This window comes from Argiope bruennichi, chromosome 1, assembly GCF_947563725.1.
Source record: "Argiope bruennichi chromosome 1, qqArgBrue1.1, whole genome shotgun sequence".
Taxonomy (NCBI): domain Eukaryota; kingdom Metazoa; phylum Arthropoda; class Arachnida; order Araneae; family Araneidae; genus Argiope; species Argiope bruennichi.
In genome coordinates this window covers 142,042,141-142,060,923 of record NC_079151.1, presented here as the reverse complement: position 1 = coordinate 142,060,923, position 18,783 = coordinate 142,042,141, and the positions used below count along the sequence as shown (strand labels likewise).

General features: G+C 27.9%; 1 protein-coding gene across 7 annotated transcripts in view; it reads left to right on the top strand.

Moving 5' to 3' along the window:
* The window catches only part of LOC129976488 (methylcytosine dioxygenase tet3-B-like), a 92,962-nt gene that overhangs the window by 15,210 nt on the left and 58,969 nt on the right, over positions 1 to 18,783 (top strand). For 2 of the 7 annotated variants that reach the window (XM_056090515.1, XM_056090132.1), the window contains exon 1: positions 16,776 to 16,825. The exons of 2 other annotated variants lie outside the window; for them this stretch is intronic. The gene's annotated coding sequence lies outside the window, so the exon portion shown is untranslated. Of the gene's footprint in view, positions 1 to 16,775; positions 16,826 to 16,850; positions 17,140 to 17,250; positions 17,340 to 18,463; positions 18,523 to 18,783 lie in introns of those variants that run through there. 3 more of the 7 variants (XM_056090377.1, XM_056090506.1, XM_056090451.1) reach the window with 3 other exon arrangements.

Sequence of the window (18,783 nt, the reverse complement as noted above, 5' to 3'; positions counted from 1 at the left end):
TAACAAAACATCTTATTTTAAAATCGTCAGAAGATATTAAAATTCACAAAATAACTATTCAGAAAGATTTCGTCATTATAGTTACTATGTTAGAGCTTATCTTTAATTATGTAGAAATTCAGAATTCTGCACTATTGCAATTTTCATAATTTTTTTTCGAGGTTCCCTCCTGCTTTATTTAACTTTTACTTTTGTTAAAAATTTCGCTTCGATATTTGTTCAAACGCCAACTTTCAGCCTATTATCAAAACGCATTCATATTTTTGTTGTTATAAATCAATTAATTAGATAACGAAAACAGTTTTCCGGAGAAAAAATAAACATATTTCATGATAAATTTTTACAAAATCTGCTAACTGAATAACAACACAAAATCTGCTAACTGAATCAGTTAGTTGTCTATCTATAATCCGGCATTTCTCCAATTCGGTTACTCCAATAGTATAGCAGTTTTAGAAGGGCGAGTGGGAGGCTTAAAGCTCTTAATAACAAACGAATTTTTCTCGAATCAGAATAAAGACCGTGCTTCTACAAATGAATGAAAATTCTCGCCATTCATTTTGAAACTCAAAAACCGGTTGATGCGTAGATTTTGAATTACATTCTGTAATATTTATTATATGAGGCATATTTTATATGTTGTTTCAGTATAAATATTTTAATCGACATTCGGTATATTTTATAATATATATTAATATATTATAAATATTTTACTATTCATTTCGGCTTAAATTTATATATTATTCAATAAAAGTAGGTTTTAATTTTAAAAAGATTATTTCTAATCGACTTCACTCCTCGAATTTAAAATTTGCTGGATTACTAAAAGACTATCATGCCATTAAAATTTAGGGTTATTGTCAAATTTTTAAATGTAGTTGGCGAGATGGATTGTTTCTAAATCAATGAGTTGCAACTGCTCCAAAAACTTTTATTGAAACGCCAAAAGTTCATCGCGATGTTTTGAACCTTTGGGATTGCAAAATAAACTCATAGAGCGAGGGGTTCGTTCTCTCCTGAACATCTGCTCCCGCCGCTCACTTTCATGAGCTAGAGTTACCTCTCAAAGATTTCCACAACCCAAGCGGAACAAAAACAGGACTCTCTCTATCACGTTCACCTTGTAACAACACAACGAGGAGTTGAACTTGCCGGAATTAAAAATTTCTGCCTCGGGGAAAAACAGAATGGCAACGTGGCTCTGCCATCGTTTATTACTTTTGAAATAATAGATTAAAAAAAAGCTTCAGAATAAAATTTTGTTAGTCCAGATGTTTTAGTAAAGTAAACATATGGCTTAGAATAGTCGTTGCAAAACTATTGTTAGGGCTTTTTTTTTTTTTCCCCTTCTAAAAATCAATATAAAAAATTCATATAAACATCTGAAAATATTGCGTTTCAAAATATTGCCATTCTTTGATAAATATATTTTTTTAAAGTTTCCTATAAAGGAAAAAAAAAAAAAAAATGTTTCTATTGTTAGATTTTTTTTGGTCGATATTAGTTTTCATCAGTGTTAGGTTCCAATAACTAAATTTTTTTTAAAGTATTTTTTTGTTTTCATTAAATTTGCTGTTTTTCAATAAATTTTGTTCAAATTTCGAATACAGTTATTGCTCTAAATATTCTCGAAATTATCATTTTAATGATCATTATGTTTTAGATTCTGTGAATTAGCAATAGTTCTGTAGATTGGGCTTAAAACATTTTTAAATTCTGGCAATAAATCAGAATATATAATTCAATGGAAATATCAATGATAGAGCTCAAAGCTTGTGGATTAGTTGTGTGTTTCATTTTTTATTATTGTTTATTTCTATTTTTATCTTTTAGTCTTATAAGACAAAAATCTAAAAGATAATAAATAAAATCATTTAAAAATCATTCACACAATTTTGTCACATCATGTTCGCTTACACCATTCAAAGGCGAAAAGACATTCTTATGCAGCTATTTCAGACATTAATCAATTATCTTTAATTGTTTATTAACTTTGTTCGAGATAATAATACGTTTTTAAAATCTTGTTTTATTTTATTTTTTAAGAACCTTTTTTCTAAGTAGTTTGTCATATTGGCATTGTGATATAATAAAAAGCTATTGCGATAACCCAAAAGTTACTCTGCCTCTACAGAAGGCATTCAGGTAAATCTGAGTGACCCATAACATCGCAATAGTATTGTAGAGAATTATGGTTGAAATCTAAGGGCCATCACCGGCCTCGGTGCAATCCTTCCCATAGGAAAGTCTCTTTATTATGGGCAGGAGATAGCCAACCCCCACACTATTTCTGGGCCCACCAGGAAGAAGGGAACTAACCACCATGCCGAAAGCTTCTCATCCTTATTTTTAAGATGCACTCAGAGACGAGGGAATAGATACTGTGATGAAATAAAATAATTAATTATGTAAAAAATTATTTATTTCATATTTAGTAAATGCTCTATAATTTTTTGCTACAAAAATTTCTCTTCTAAATATGATTTTATAGCTACAAAATTTAAATATACTGTCATAGCTATTTCATCAATGTTTTAATATTCATTTCAATTACAAAACAATATATATATACATATATAATTATATCGATTTAAAATAATTTTCTACTCAACATTTAATTATATAATAATATGTTTAATAAATTTTAACAAAATATTAAAATATATGAATGTTCTTCTTTCAGATACATTAACTTTTTTTTTTTAAATTCTGTGTTTTCGACCCTCAAATAATGAAAGCTTTTTATATATATTTTATAGTTGATACCAGTGAAATCGTATTTTCCGTAATAAATCGTATCGTATTCAAAAATAAAAATTCAGTTAATATATAAAGGTAACCTTTTAACTTAAAACGAAATCAAAATTTAAAAAGAATGAACAAGCCTAAGACCACGTGATGAAGTAAACAACAACAAGCGCGAGAGGAAAAGTCGAGTGAGTCTCGATGTGAACGGGTAGCAAAGAAAATAAGGTTTCCCGAAGAGAAAAGACCCTAATCAGATTAAGAGCCTGGGAGAGGGTGTCAGAAGGGGTGTTTCTAGCACTCGTGAATCTGCATCCAACCAGTGTCTGCTCCCGATCACCGCAGAAATTCCCTCATTCCCAGCACAGCTGTCACGCACGGAGGATAACTTTTTTTTTTTTTTCTTTTTAGCTCACTCTCTTTTCTTTATTTTATTTTTCTTCCTTCCCTGCCTATTATCTGTGTAAAATCTCATTGGCAAGTCAAAGGAGATTGAATATGTAAAGAAAAGGTATACTTCCTAACTTCGCACACCAGGTGGAGCACGGTTTTTTTTTTTATTTCGTTTCTTCTCTATTTTTATTTTTTTTATTTTTTCTAAATCTTTCGCAGACAACGATCTTCGATTCAGAAAGGAGCCATTGTACGTTCCTGAATTTTCTGAGCATGGACGTAACAATGTAGTTGAATTAAACTAATAAATAAAAATTAAATACCATTAACATAAAATCGTTTGCGATTTTAAGTTCTGAGATCGCGATAAACTTTTGATAGAGAGTTTTTTTTTTAATTTTTTTATTTTCAATGAAGAAGGTTTGAAGTTTTACTTTGAATTAAAAAAGAAAAATTAATTTAATAGAAGAATTTGCTTTTATTTATTATCGTATCGAATAATATTCTTTTCTTCATAAATTGATGAAAATAAATATTCAGAATTATTCTGTTCACAATTGTTCTTTTAAAAATATCCAGAATTATTCTGTTACTTTTTCACCATACTTGTCTTGTTTTTCCCTAATTGAAAATGAGCAAGCATTTAGCAGACTTAGTCTATTATTTGGGACTTTTAATTTCCGGCTCAATTTGTTAGCATTTTTCAAATCTTTTTTTAATAACTGATAGAGCAGAGCAATATTATAATATTAAATAAAAACACTCATTCTAAGCATGAATAAGTATTTGTTATTATCTTTCACTAAATTTAAAGAACTCATTAAAATAAACTTCTGTGATAACTGATCTTAAAAAAAAAGAAAGAAAAAAATCGTGTCTCATGTTTTTTTTAACCATGTATGTACAATCATTTCCTACGTAGAATATACAGAATATAAACATATCCTTTATATTAAATACTGAATTATATTTGTTGCAAATTGAAGATATTATGCTTCTTACCTTCATTCCTTATTATGGAGATTTTTCTTACTTGCTTTTCATAAATTTATTTATATTTGTTATCCATCGTATTATTTTTCATTTTAGTGTTGTTTCTTTTTTTCTTCAGTAATATGCTTGTAATTAATTTATTTAGTATACGTATTAAGTCATAGAATAAAGACGAAGCTAGTGTAGTATAAAAACTAAACAAACTGAAAACTTTAATTGAAAGAGTATGACAATGGCAAGAACACGTGCTTTTTTTTATGCTGTAAAAGTTCTTTCCTTTCCCTTTCCTATTATCTGAATTTTTTTTAGTTGTATTAATGATATTCATAAGCAAAATAAATTATATAAGAAAGAAAACAAGATCTTTTTTTTTGTTTTTGTGTAAGTACATGAATAAAAAAATTACATTTCTTAATTCGCTACAGACCCAGAAAAATGTCTTACGTTAGCAAAAAGAGCACACACACACAAAAAAAATATTTCTTATGTATCGATATCATATTTTCCTAAGTACCGATTTCCGCATAGCATAGAAAGTAAGTGCCTTTTAGCTGAGAGCTACGCATTCTTTTTTTCGTCTCCAACCACATTCTTCTTGTTGCCGTTTTCGACACGTATCAAACAACCTGGTATTTAAAAGGCTGTCCTAATAGCCCAACGACCGACTTGGCGGATAAAGGGGGCGTAGCGTTTGGGCTGCCGTTTTTTTACAGACACTCTGACACCCATCCATCTCTTTAATGAGGATAGCCGAAGGTGGAGTGTCACCTCCTCCCACACTCCTCCACTACTCAAATGAAAGGGGAAAAATCGTCTGCCGGATTCTAAAGGAAAAGTTATAGAGATGCCCCCCGGCGCTGACTTGAGGTGTGTGTTGTGTAGCCACTTACATCTCCTCCTCCCCTCGATGGGTTTCGCCACCTGACTCTTGTAATTGTCCGCTAAAGTGATTTAAAATGGGGTGGAGCGATAGAGAACGTGAATAAGAACCAAGACCGTCGTAAAAGTGAAAATTGGGATTTGGACGATTTTTTTCATAATGCTTGTAAATATCTTACCATAAATGTTGGCCTGCTTATCTTAACTTTTTTTCCCTTTTTTTAATAAATTATTGAATGTGTCGATGTTTAAGTTTTTTTCTCTTTCCTTTTATTAGAAAAATGAAAAGAAATTTTTCGTGCTCATCTATAACAGTAGCTTTTGAGTGTTTCCATGAATTTAAATTGCATATTCTTTTCTTTCATTAATTTTTGTCACTAAAATTTTTTTTTTATAAATTAAAAATAAGCATAAAATGTGACTTTTAACGGTTACAGTTTATTAAGTTATCGTTATTTCACCTAAAATGTCTCAGGCTATCTCATAATCTTTTTTATTTTATTCAAAATCAATACTTGGAATTGTCTATAAGAATATTTTTCTATAATCAAAATATATATGTAACTTTTTAATAAAAAAGATTTATTTAAAATAAACAAATAATAAATACAGCCTTATCTTATTCATATTTTTTAAAAATAATTTTGTGAAATAATTAAAGGTATCGAACTAATTGAAGCAAAAATATTTTTTCTAAGATATTCATTTTTATTTAATTATTTATGCATTTACTGTATAATTTATATTCCATCTAAGAAACAATAGAATTTTTAAGTCAAAGCATTTTTAAAACCTCATTATTGTAAAAGAATTGATTAACGCTTTGCAATTTATTTCTTAAAAGTAAAAAGAGTATCTTAGGATTTATATTTTATACATAATTAGGTTAACAAAAAGGTTTTTAATTTATGCTTTAACTTAAGATCTCCACAGTGAGGGCAATGCCCTATTGATTTCTTTTTAATTTCATCTCTCTTTCATCTTTGAGAATGCACAAAAAAAGTTTGTTTGTCATTATATATTTGATGGCTAATTAAAGTATTTAATTGCAGATATTTTTTTCTCCTAAGTAGAATACCGAAAATTATTTTAAATTAATGTATTGGTAGTACAAAACGATTTTTTTTTTTTTTTTATGTACATGGTCGCTCAAAAATTTCTCTTATTATTGTTTTACTACTTCACTTTTTCCAATTATTTTTTTCTGGTTCGAGTGTTAAAGATGCCTTAACCAAAGTTAAGCTTCCTGCCGCTAATTGGAATCAACACATGAAAAACAAAAAAACATAGCTTGGAAAAAGAAGGGGGGGGGGAGAAGCCATCAACAGCATTTTGGGGCGGTCTTAACGTGCGGATAAAAATCTAGACTAATTTGACACACATGCGTGAGAACATTATAAAAACAAGAGTTCCTTTTTTCCCCCTCTTTCCTTCGTAGAGGGGAGACGTCTCCAAAACAGAGTGAAAAAAAAATTAAACGAAACCAAAAAGAAAAAGATTAAGTACTATAACAAAAAAAAGTTTCCATTTTATGTCTCCGAAGTGAAAAACCAAGCACTTTCTTTTCCGTTTTATAATCTGCATCCGTCGTGATGAAAAAAAATTACCGAAGAGATACAAAAAAAAAATGAATAAATAATTAAACAAAAACAGCTTGATTTGGGAGGAACAACAGCTGTAACTAACGCTCGTCCCTTTTGCTTTGCTTCTTAACAACCATTTGACCTTGTTTCCAGGTTTTTTCTCCGGTTTTTCACCCTCCCTGTCTGATGCTGATCGGGACCGAACGGATAAAGAAATTGCCTCCCGTTTTGAATCACGTGACTTATTTACATAGTAGCGAAAGAGAGTCGGGCCTTTTCCAACAAAGTTGTAGGCTTCAACTAGAGTTAGCAGTCGGACAGATTTGGCACGTTTTCGCTTTCGAATAATTATTTTCAAATTTGGCGGGTTTCACATGGGGAATTTGGCGACAAATCGAGGAGCGCAGTTAGAGAGAAAACTGGTATTTTATAAAAAGGTTTCTCTCTCTCTCTTCCTGGGAACAATCGATATTTTCTGAATTAAAAAAAGATTACAGTTCAGTACTGTGCACTACTACTTTCAATCGATAAGGAAAGCATTATTTTAGATTACAAAATCTTGGAAACGTTCCAAAATCATAATTACATTTTTAGTTTTGAAAAAGAGGGAAATTTTTTAAAGGAGCAATTTTTTTACAGCTTTCGTCTGAAAATTTATTGTTCATAAATTTTTTCGACGAGTTTTAAATTAATTTAAAAGCAATTCATTTTAAGACAAGAGTGATAATAATTTTTTTTTCTGGAATTTTGGTGCAAAATTATGCTTTACTTTTAAATAGGGGAAATTTTTTTTTTCTTGGAATAACAGTGTCTCATTATGCTTTATAAATCTTCATTATAATATTTTTCTAAAATTAAATATTTTCAATATAAGTTGAAATAAATTTTAAAATAAATAGTTATGATTTTAAATGGTCTTAGAATTTTGCATAAATAGAAGCAAAGCATGCATCATTACATAAATATAATATAAAAACTATTTTATCTTTTAAATTGTTTTCAAATGCTTAAAAGAATTTTAAAATTCAGAATATAATTTTAGCAAGTTAAGAAATAAGCTTATTAGACTTTTAGTGTAAACAAAATTAGATTACGATAAAGGGAAGTAGTTTTTAAAAATTGAGGAATTTAAAATATTGTTTTTTCTTAAGAAAATATATAATATAACAAGAAAAAGAGATAAGAATTTATCTTCGTAAATTTAATTATTAAAAACATACTAATTCAATTTACAAAATTCATTTCATTAAAAAAATTAATAAATTCTTTTTAAAAAATCAATTGGTTCAGCTTTTGACATTCTCACATATTTTCTCGGCATGGTGCTTTTTTTTTGTTTGTTTATATTCGCCTTATTGAGAAAAGGTCAGAATGCACTTTTGAAGCATTTCCTATTCAATCAATTAGCACACACTTACGATTTCAATATGAAAACCGCATATAAATTTTTACTGAGTTAGTTTCTTGCATTTTAGAATAGCCTATTCACATACGCCCATATTAATTCTCATGTATAAATTGATGACCATATTTCCCTCAGAAGATAATAATAATAAAAAATTGTTTTATTTAGCTTTCAGTAATGGCAGAAAATCCATCAATTAATTACTTGATGAAAAAGGGAAAACAGGTTGAATTTCAATGCAACAAAGAAGTGTATTGTTGGAAGGAAAGCAAAAAGATATGTTTAAAAATTTTAAAGACTCAGAAGAAATTTGCTCATCAATTAAATTATTATCATTAAAAAGACAATTTTTTGAATATTAAAATGATGTAAAAATAAGCTTTAGGCAGTAGTATTTTCAGAAACCGCCAAAATGTCTCTTAATTTTAATTCATTAAGATTTCAATGAAAATTTTAAAAAATAGTTCCAAAATATGCTTTCCCAACCCCCAAAGTATAATTGTTCAACATTTTGATCACTCCAGGAAAAATGGCCTGTTCTTTAAAGAGAAAACATGCATACACATTCATCTTTATTATTGGTACAAACCACAAATCATGACTGCGCGGCATCTAAGTTTGTACAATATCATTTCAGAACGTCGATGTTTACAAAAACTGTAATAACTAGATGAATGCATAAAAAAATAAGAGCCTAACCCTTTACATTTGACATTCGTTTTGATTGATACTTATTCGATTTATTTTTTAGTATAGATATTACTGTAATAAAGCACACAAAAAAAAGCAATTGTTTTCTTTCAACTCTTTTTCTGTCATGTCTTACGCCATTTATTTCTTTTTGAAAAATGATTGCTGTAGTGCAATTTACCAGCCTTGAAGTTTTTCTATCAGTTTTGTAACATTCTGTTGAATAAATAACTTGTATTCCCAAATTTTTTGTATAAACAAATTATTCCGCTCGTAATAATTCGATGGTATTCTATATACGACAGTATACTGAATCCAGGCTTTTATCCATCATATCCAAGTGCAGCATCTGTTATTCGGATACAGAATTCGAGAAATTTAACATTTATCTTTTTATCCTATTCCACTGCTTGTCCTGTTAATTCACTTCATATCACAGCACTTGCTTATATATTGTTACCAATTAATCATTTTTTTCTTTGATTTTAAAACAGAGGTTTCCAAGCTTTCTCCCTTAACTTGAAAAAAAATATTACAACACCCTCTCTTCTCTAATAATTAATAATATTTAATCATATCAAATATTTAAAATATTATTGCCTCTGGACCCGTTACAGTTTCCATGAAATCTCTTCTATTGGGAACCTATGTTTTAGAAGAACAAGGAAAAAAAAAAGTTACAGGCCACTAAATTGCATTTTTTTTGTGTGTGTGTGTGTGAGAGAGAGAGAAAGAAAGCTGCATTTTTATATTATTATTATTTTACAAGAGAAGAGGAAGAAATTGGAAAGTTAGATTCGTCGTGCCTCTAAATATCTTGTTTATAATGAATTGATTGTGGCATTGAGAATGATTGTATTAAATGAAACAAAGCAAACATATTTGAGATTTCGGATGCTTTTTTTCTTGGTTTTATAAAGAGCCTTGACTGATGAGATTATACCATCCATGGGGATTATCACTTCAATTGCGATTCAGATTTGTCTTACTTTGAATCGAAAGTCGCACTCAAAATCTTTAAAGTTTAGTTCAACCATTATTTACATAATTTATAGACGGTATTAATAAATTTAAAAAATGCTATTTTATTCTTTTTTTTTTTGTTAAATTAAAGATTAAGAATAATTCTCATGATATGTTTTAATATTAATTAAAAATTGATTTTAGACATTATATGCTAAATACAAATATATATATATATATATATATATATATATATATATATATATATATATATATATATATATTATTACATTAATTAAGACAAAAATTAATTTAAGTCATTAACCAGTTTAAACCGGTTTGAAACAATCACGAGTTACTTCTCTATCGGTCTCTCTCTCTCTCTTTCTCTTTATATATATATGTATATATATAAATTTCATTTCCAATTTTTCTAGCTGGGAAACAAAGTTTTGAAGCTCTCTGATTTTGAGATGAAATAACAGCTATGATGTCACAGTTCTACTTTAACCTTTTAAAAATGGATCTGCCGTCAAAGAAGCATGCGTAATAATAAAACAATACTTTCTAAAAGCAGGTCAACCTTTTAAAAATGCATCTGCTTTCAAAGAAGCATACATAATAATAATGGAATACTGGTAAAAGCAGGTAAAAAAATATATGCGATTAAAAGATGATGATGAAAATTGCCATTTATGCTTTATTTATTGCCTACGCGATTTCGAGCTTCAAAACCTCCTAACCAAAACAACATCATGTTCTCACATGATAAAAGAAATTCCAAAGCTACTTAAGTAAATGAAAGGAAGAACTCGAAGCAATTTTTATAAATTTAATAAAATCACGAAAGATTTGGTAAATAGATAAAATTGACCAAGCCTTTCCTTCACTTCTAACGCATAACAGAACATGTGCTTGTTTCTCTGTCTTTTACAAGCAGAAAGGGGCCAACATTTTTTAAAATAGAACTATTTTATTTCTTAATTAACCTCACGAGATCATTTTAAAAGTTTAAGTGAAAGCAAAACTTTAAAATAAATTTATTGAAAAATAATTCACTGAATTTACTATACATAATGTGGTAAGAAAATTTAGTTTTGATTTCCGAAAGAAAAATTAATGGAATTAGAAGCAAAAGAGAAATGCATCTTATGTTTAATTTGCCTGTTTGAAATGCCGGAATCGAAGATTGGACAGTAAAAGATCAAATAAGACACTGTCCAATTGATTAATTATTTCATTCAATGGTTTCTAGAAGGGGTTTATATCACGTGTGATATATGAATTAAAAAAATCATTAATTTCAACAAGAAGAGGGATCAATTGAACTATAATTTTTCTAAAATCCTCTAGAGACTTGAATAATTTGGAAAAATTTAGCAAGAATTTTTGAAAAATTGCGAAATGAATCTAAGGAATGAAGACTATCTCATTGAATAATTTTTTTCATTGAATGAATGTAATTTGTATTAACAATAAAGTAGAATGCGTGTTAATGTGTGTGCGTCTGTCTTTTGGCGCTCTACAAGTCAGAACGTTTTATTTATAGTTACTAAATTTGGCAGGATTAAAATTTAGTGTGTGGAAATAATCATATTGAGGGATTTTTTTAAAAAATTTAATTACTTAAAAAGTATGTGAACTTTTAGAGTATTTCTTTGATAAATGCTGAAAATATTATTCCATTTAAATTATTTTCATGCAGTTTTAAAATATCAGAAATTATTTTTAATGTTAGCCTGTAATTATCTTTTAAATTTCGACGATTTTATCAAAAAATTCATTCAAAATTTTTAATAATACATTTTATTGTTGCAATGTAATTCAGGACGTTTCCACTATTTCCTCAAATATTTAAAGAATACGATTTTCTTCTATTGCTGAAAGCTGAAGGAGGAAATTTTTTTTAATGTGTACATTGAACACGAATAATAAGATGGATTACTTGAAGAATTGCGCTTTTAACAGTATTATCATTGGATTCGTCTCTATCAGGATTATTCATGAATATAATTACCAGAGCAGGTGTAAGGCTATGAAAATAACATGGCCTGAATGTATACCACAATTTGATTGTCAAAAATACTTTATTGTGGGAATAATGAATATCAGTAAGAGATTTAATTGAAAGTAAATACAACGAATATTCCTGGATAAAAATTAAATGTATTAATTTAATAAAAATTGTTGTTTAAGTTATATATAATTTAAGTGAATATTAATTATTTGTGGCATTGAAAGAAAGAATAGTTTAAAATAGTTTGCAGTGATTAATAAATATTAAAAGTTTATTTATTAATTAACTATATCTAGATAATTTTACTCTAATAGCTTTTAGTACGAATTCCTTAGTGTTAAAAATTTATCGCATTATTCAGTTCACTTCCTTTCTACTCACCTCTACGCAATTTTTTTAAATAATAAAATTCCTTCTTTTTATATTCAAAGAATGCATTTACAATTAATTTTTTTTTGTTTTAAATTTGTTGTTGCATATAAATAAAAAAAAAGTAAAGAAAAGAAAGCTTTGTGCATCCGCCTCTAAAATGGCAAAATATATAGTCAATTACTTAAATGGGAATTTTTAAAAACATTGATTGTTTTAAAGTCTTTAAAAATTTAATGATTTCTTCTGAATTCCATTTCTTCAAAGATTAAGAATTTTTTTTTTCACACTTCAATATTTTTAGAGTAAAAGGTTTCGCACAGCATGGCACTTTTTTTTTCTTTTCATTTTCAGTGCTAGGGCACTAATATAGAAAATGCTCTAGCTCTTTTTTTTTTTTTTTTTTAATTAAACAACTATTTATCGAACAGATGTAATTCTCTATCATTGAGATTAACTTTTCGCACTAAAACAAAGACCTTATCTATTGATTTTTAATTACTTATTTATGTTACTTCTTTTAATATTCTAAAAAAAAAATCAGAATTCGATTTTAACATTTTAGCATTTAGTATAGGATTTTTTTTCTTCTTCTTGAAATTAATTTAAGCATTTAAGAGAAAAAAGTGAGACTTTTTTTTTTTCAATTTATTCTTTTTTGAATGCAGCTCTTTTCTGCTTTCATCCCATAGAGTGCTTGAATTTTCAAAACATTTCCACAAAACATTTTGGAATATATGAATATAAATTTCAAAACGCCAGTGAATGTAAACACCGACTAATGAATCAAAATTTTAAATTGTATTTTGCAACTAATTATATCTGAAATTTTTTCATTTTCCTAAATTTCTCTCGAAAATCTGGATTTTTTTTAGTTATTATTTTTTTAACACCCTCACTAACCTTCTTTAGCCGTTGGGATGTAAGACCCGTAGCGAGGTGGTGGGAAAATAAAATTCTTTTATGCAAACTGAGTTCATAAATGGAATAGAAATTATTTACAAAATTTTTTTAAAAACTTTATAACACATTATAAAAAAATTACAGAGGAGTTAAAAAACTTTATGAACAAAAGTACAAAAGAATGCAGGAAAAACCAAATCCAATAAACAAACAAATGCTAGTAGACCATTTAAATTTTTATTTTAAAACTAATTAAAAGAAAACCATTTCAAATCTAGTCCCGGTAGAGTCGTTGCACCAGTCTTCTCAAAATTAAAAAATGTTTTCAATTTTTAACAGATACACCCTGTTGTTTTGTGTATTATGCAGATCTGTATTATAGATTTTTTTTAATCATAAGTTTCTAAACGAGATAAGCTAAATTTAAAACATTGAAAAGGAAAAGTATGACCATTGGTCCTGGAGCCAGAAAATAAGTTAATATTTTTAATTGAAATGCATGAAAATGAGTAATCAAATTTTATTCCTTTTTGATAAAAATATGAAAGAGTTATTATAAAAATTAAGTTAACTCGTAACACACACACACACACACACACACACACACACACACACACACGCACGCACGCACGCACGCACGCACTCGCGCACATCAACATACAATCTTCCTCTTTCAAAGATATGAAAGAATTATTATAAAAATTAAGTTAATTCGTAACGAGCGCACACACACATGCACGCACACCAACGTACAATCTTCCTTTTATAAGCGTTTTCAAATGAGCAGATGTGTTTTGATATAATTCTTGTAGTCTTTTATTTTGCTTAAAGGAAAATATTTTTTTTCCACGTATAGGCACATAATTTAAAATTTCATACCAATTATGTTGATAAAAGAATTTTTTAAAATCAAAATATATTCATTCCCTTGAAATTTCTGTGGTTTCATTCCTACACATTTATTTACTTAGCTCAGAAATTGATAAGCCTTTATTTTTAAAAAATGGCATTTTAAAATGCAATGCATTTATTTTTCTCTTATGGTACCTCCTTCCTTATTTTTATTTTAAATATTGTATTTTCTATTATATAATAATATTCATTTCAAATGTTCATACTTAATTAATTTATTTATAAGAATTAAAAACAACTAAATTGGCTTATTTTGGAAATAGTTAATGATACTTGAATGCACCTATTTCACACTAATATATCAAACGTGTAATATATTAGTGTGAAATAATATATTACACATTTATTGTTATATATATTTTATCAATACATATAACACATTTTATCAATATGTGTTACATATATTGATAAAATCAATGTGTTATGCTTGAAGATTTGAACAAGTTTGAGAAGATTTCTTACGTTTACGTGCCCATTAAATTTTATATTCGTACAGAAATATAAACATCAGAGATATAAAGACAAAAACTCTGATTTTAAAACATCTTTTTTTGTGACCTGTACAAGTTTTTAAAAAAAATGAGAAGCCATTACAGGGGAGAGGGTTCACGTAAAACTCGACACACAAAGTTAGTGATTATTAATTGTTAATAACACATTATGATAACGTTATGGGAAGTAGAAGCAATCTACTGTTTTATAAAAATTATAACCTGAAAAATTCCCTATGCTTGGATAATTATAGCAAACTCTGAGTAATTCAGCATTGCACCAATTCTACTCTTTTATAATCTGGCTTTTTCAGCAGAGCCAGGGGGAACGTTAAAAGAAAAACAAGTCAATGCATGCGGGTGTCAGTGACCTTGACTCGATGTAAACAATATGCTGATGATTAGATTTTGATTCATACTTTGTAATTGTTTAATATAATATAATTTTCTGCAAAATTTTGTATATTTTGAACAATTAAGTTTTGTCAATAAAACGCATTTTTTTTATAAATAAATCTTCACTAAAATTGTACTTTCATTAATCGTCAACCCTCTTGTCAGATATATACAAATTATGTATTAGATATTGTCTTTATTCTTAATTGAATTCAGCAACTAATAGAAATTTCTAAAAAGAGAAAGGAGGTGGAGAATTAATACCTAAATATTAATTAATTAATTAATTGTTTATGTATTTTAGTCAATCAAAAATATCTTTTTTTTTCATTAACATCTCGCTTGCGTCTCTTTTCTTTTTGGCGTTTTATTAGACGATATTTCTCATTAAGTGCAGAAGGCGTGCTGCTACGCTTCCGTATTTATGTATTACTTGTTAAAAAAGGCGTCTAGATGAAAGTTACTATAAGATATATATTATTACGAAGTATAACTAATATGATTTATGCAGTGAAAATGTAAAGATCCTGCATGTTTAAACTGGAGAATTAATCTTCCTATGATTAACAAGCCGAGAATTTTTTGAATGTCATTTAAATTTAATTATTGCTTGACAGTACTGAAGATATTCAATTTTCTTGAGACTTTAATTCTTTGACAGCCAACATAATTTTTAAGCAGCATCCTATTTTAGACAACGGCAGCAGCTTTCAAGATTAACTTTTTGTATTCTATAAAATTTTCAAACTCTATGCTGATTATAGTATTCTTTCCATTCAAGTTATGATTTTTCTCCTTATTATTAATCATTATGTCTATAATTTACAGAAAGATTATTTCTTTGCACAAGTTTTTCACTTAATAGTTGAAGTTTTCAAACATAAATATATATGAGTGATATCATTCGAGTTTTTATATTTCATGTGCGTTATTAGTTATGTTGTGAATTCATTTACTTATTATGATCCAAAAATCTTGTATAATAATTGCTTGGTGAAAATACTATTTTTAGGGCTGTATTTGAAAATAACTCATTTCAACTTAATGTAATTCATATATACAGAATCTCTACTACTAATAAAAGCGAATGTGTGTCTCATATTTCTCTGCAATGCAGACTGCAGCACTAAGAAATACTAAATTTGATTCAGATATACCTGTGCACCTCAGAGAGAGTTTTCAAAATTTTAATTCAAATTTTAGTTAATTAAAAAGTGACGTAAAATTTTTGCCATTTTTGGTCATGTTTGTATAATCACACATAAATATATATTTTTTTATTCTACCTTAAAATTAAAATATATAGAAATATATTGTCAATGATACAAGTTTAGCTGTCATTTAGTTTTTGCTATCATATTAACAAATTTTTAGAAATATTTTTATGGATAATTTGTAACATTACTTTTCATTGTTTATGCAAAACAAGACTAATTTATTCTGTTAATTTTTTTTCTTGTTTTTTGGTAATAACATAACGAATTTTAATTCTTTTTTCTATTTCCTCATTTTTTTTCTTTTGAAATCTGTAAACAATGTCATTTGTGGTTGAAGTTTGATTTTCACATACGATTATATTGAAAAATTAGAATAGCAATACTTTCTGAATAAAAAAAATAAATCACTGTCGATTATTTGTATTGCCATTTTTTAAAAATTGCATTTATATGAGATGAAAAGGAATACCGTAATTTTGTCTGCTTTTATGTCATAATGCGAAATTTTCGCAATAAACAAATTTTGATGATGATGCAGCAAAAATTATAAAATAATTCAAATTCAACTCGAGTAATATGTAGACTTTAATTTCGAATTCCGCCAATGCAGCTTTTTAAAAGCAAAGAGCGGAGTTCCGAAGTTTGGTCGTTTTCCTGTAACATTGTTAGACATCGTATTCCCAGAATAGCTACAAAATAATAGTAGGTCGATAAAATTTCAGCTGGCGACCAAAAATGATAAAGTACTATTTATGGGGCTCGCAAACTACGCCGAAATCTGGCGATGACAGCCTTTTTCAGTTCTGGCAACCCCTACCGAAAGAGAATAACAGCTCTCTAAAAACGCTCGCTGTGGCCTCCGTTCTGAGGTAAGTTACATAAGTGACTTTTTTTGTTTTTATTCGACATTAATGAGACAATCGAAAGTCTCGTATCAAATGCACTAAGTGTCTAAGTTCGTGTTAAAAATAGAAAAAGCAGCTTTCGGACAAAAATGTCGGATGGAAAACATTTTGCTTTGTTCCATGAGTCACCGCTCACGCCGACTGGAAAGGGGGGAATATTTCAGAGTACATCTTCGAAAACTTCGGCAGAAAATATAGTGAACACAAAAAAAGTTTTCGTACTTTCCGAGGTGTGTTGGCTGTGAGACTTGTAAAAATTACACCGGTCTGGATACAAAGTAAGGATTTTCTTTTTCGATTGTTTTTGTATTCTGGGAGGAGGAGATGTAAGAGAAGAGCGACGACATTAATTTCCGATTCATGAAGGAACAGCCACAGGGATTGCCGCTGGAAGCTCCTCTTGCTCCCAGCGGTGTTCCAAAGCATCATCCATGGAGGAGATTTTTGTTCTCGCTGTGAATGTTGGGCTGTAAAAATGGTCTGCTCGTCTTTTCTTTCTTTTTCTCGCTCACACTACTTTTTTGTTTGTTGTTTTCCGTGCGAACTTCTTTTCTCTTCTTCGATTGTTTAGATTGGCGCCGTTTTCCTACGAAACTTTTCGCAACTATTTGGAAGGAAGAAAACAAATGAAAACTATTCGGTGAATTGAAATTTCTGGTGCCATTCCATGTTGTTTATATATTACTATAGTAATTTTTATTTGTGTGGATAAGAAATAGTGGAATTATTTTTAAAATTCTAGGAGTTATACAAACTATTGATATAAAAAATATAAATAAAACATATTGGTAAATAGAAATTTCTAATCTAAATTTTAAATAAATATTATTTGTATAGATTAAAATTAACGAAATTATTTTTAGAATTCGTGAGCTTATGCAAATAATTTAAATAATTGATACAAATAAATAAATATATATATTTTTTAATTTGACGATTGTTATTAGATATCATCTTCATACATAAATATTATTTTATCATCGTGACTTGAGTCAAACAATGAAAACAGAAGCTATTTAAAATTTCTGATGCAGTTGTCAAATGTTATACATAAATGTTATTGTTCTTTTTTACTGTATTACTAACAGTAAAAGTAAAATTTGAATTCTCGAGCACACGAAAATTAATCAAATGAGATATAAATTTAAAAAAAATCTTATCAATTTCCAGTTGGCCCAAAATAAAAGATGAAATTTTTATATTTCATGTGACATTATATATAGGTATATTATAATTGTGTGGATCGTACTTTTTTTATAGAATGAGCAATTTTATATTAACTATTGAATTTATAAATATTAATGCGAAATTAATTTTTTGTGATTGGTCATTGATAACATTGTAAAATAAACATTTATTTTCGGGATATGTCATGTATAGGAAATTAAATTCTCTTTTAGATTACTTTGAATGATTTAGAAAATATTCCACGCCTTTTTATTTATTTTTTCTGCGGGAACTGAACTATGATTTATATTTGTACGGATTATTATTTTTTAAAGAAATATATATACGGGATGAATGTATACACATTCCGCGCCCATTTAAACGTCTTCTGCGTGATAATCATTTATAAATAATGAAAGCATAGGCATTCTACAAACGTCTGTTGATTACTTGAAAGTTATTATTTTTGAAGAATGCGTTTGAATATTAATAAAGTTATGTTTTGCATTCCCTCATTCTTAAAGAAATGAATAACTCATAATAGAAATAATGGCTATCTTTTAATACTTTTTATTGTCATAACATTTCAAAGTACAGTTTAATCTCAGTTGTATTTAATCAACATTTGAAGTACCTTTTTTTTTATTGAATCTTTTATTTAGCATTAAAGTACTTTGACAGATCTATGTATGATTTTTAAGTAATTTTATTTGTATTCAGTCTTATTTATATTTTTCTTTTGTATTCCTTGTCCT